The following is a 1,829-nucleotide window of genomic DNA, read 5'->3' as shown; positions in this document are numbered from 1 at the left end:
TGAAAATCGGTGTGGATCGGCGTTTCTGCCAAATACCGATAATACCTACTCATATAATTGATGATCATAGGATTTTAACCAGAATTTTAGAGTGGACATCGCTGCTGCTCGATATTAATCGTAAGGTATAGTGCTTTGATTGTTTCCGGTCCGGAATATTGAATATTGTTGTTATTGTTGTAGGAGGTTAGTGTTCTCCTGTGTCTCAATGTTTACACGCACAATTAAGTTGTAAGTTATTTTTTGAGGCCGAGTAAATGATGCCCCGTGATTTAAATAACGTGGCTCACTGTCAGCTTTGTTGAAAAGGTGTTAAATGGGTAGACTCCTCCAATCCATGCAGTATAATACTGTTGTAGGTAGGTCACTTATGCAAAGGGGTGAACTGCCAGTGTTTTATCACATATCATATATTTTACTCTATATTATTCTCGTGGAACAGAAAACTTTATTACTTTCTGGTTGGGGTGCAAACCGAGTAGTACTATTTGCGTAATCCCGCAAACAATCAATCAATGTGCGTTGCAGATAATTTGCAGCTGCCCCTTCGTACTTAATGCTTCTAGTCCAGTGCCAAAATTAGTTATTTGAAAGACCATGGTCATTTAGATATGCATGGGGGGAGAGGCCTTTAAAAGTGTACTGTATGAGTAAATTATATGTAACGCGCTAAAAGTACCGTTTAATATGATTGCAGGAATTCGGCCCAGAAATGTTCTTGACACGAGCAAGAGAAGTCTATGGAGTCATTTTACCCAAAAGAATAGGTGAGTTGACATGACAGTAATCACCAACGCTGGTCTAATTTGTCTCTGTACAGACACCATAAGGAGCTTCCTTTCATGTGCAGCAAAGGGTAGTTTTTGATGTTTTTTGTGGTGCCTTGGTTCTTTGTTGTCTATTTCAATTCTCCTCCATCAAAATCCTGGCTGATGTGTTATCATTGAAAATGTCTTTTAAATGTCTTGACAATTTGGAAAATTGCTGGAATTGGTTTGAATTGGTCGGGCAAACTCCCTTTTCAGTTGCTCTGTCTAAATATCATGGTGCTGACCCACTACAGCAGAGTTCTTAGCCAGTGCGCCTTAGGTAGCCTACCCGCTCATACTTAGAGAGACCAGCTCTTAAAACTCAAGTTTCTGTGAACAGGAGTGGTTTCTGACAGAAGCAAAGGTAGTTTTGTGGTCCCTATGGTATCTATTCAAGTACTCCTCTGTCAAAAACCGGACCCATGCCTTTGTAAATTTTGCCAAAAATGAAAAATTTGAAAATCGCTGGGAATGGTTGGAATTGGTCCTTTCAATCTCTGCGTCGAAGTTTCACCCCGCCGGTCCATTTCAAGTGAGTTACACCTGTTTTTCTTGGACCGGTTCGCCTGCGAGGTAGGCAGCCCATCTTACGCTGCCCGCCAGATTAGACCACCCTTAAAACGCAAGGTTCTGTGGACAGGGGTGGTTTCTGACGGAACCAAATGTAGTTTTGTGGTCCCCTGGGTCATCTCTGCCGTTTCGACTACTTTTCCGTCAAAATCCGGACCCATCAATTTTCGATAAAAACACAAAGGCCTTTTTAAATTTGGCCAAAAATTAAAATCGCCGGAAATAGTTGGGATTGGTCAGACTGAATCCCCTTACAATCTCTGTGGTGAAGTTTTACGGCGCCGGGCCATTTTAAGTGAGATACGCCTGTTTTTTTGGACCGGTTCGCCTGCGAGGTAGGCAGCCCATCGTACGCTGACCGCCAGATTCAAAAGACCACCCTTAAAACGCAAGTTTCTCTGGACAGGGGTGGGTTCTGACAGAACCAAAGGTAGTTTTGTGGTCACCTGG

At 42.5% G+C, this 1,829-nt stretch overlaps 1 long non-coding RNA gene across 1 annotated transcript in view; it reads left to right on the top strand.

The window, feature by feature from the left end:
• LOC127750318 (uncharacterized) overlaps positions 1-920 on the top strand; it is a 36,194-nt gene extending 35,274 nt beyond the window's left edge. The window contains exon 3 of the long non-coding RNA XR_008011627.1: positions 698-920. This is a non-coding gene — a long non-coding RNA (uncharacterized LOC127750318). The remainder of the gene's footprint in view (positions 1-697) is intronic.
• The last annotated feature ends 909 nt before the right edge of the window (positions 921-1,829 follow it).

This window comes from Frankliniella occidentalis, unplaced genomic scaffold (assembly GCF_000697945.3).
Source record: "Frankliniella occidentalis isolate FOCC.00 unplaced genomic scaffold, Focc_3.1 Scaffold170, whole genome shotgun sequence".
Classification (NCBI taxonomy): Eukaryota; Metazoa; Arthropoda; class Insecta; order Thysanoptera; family Thripidae; genus Frankliniella; species Frankliniella occidentalis.
This window is presented reverse-complemented; position numbering and strand designations above follow the sequence as displayed.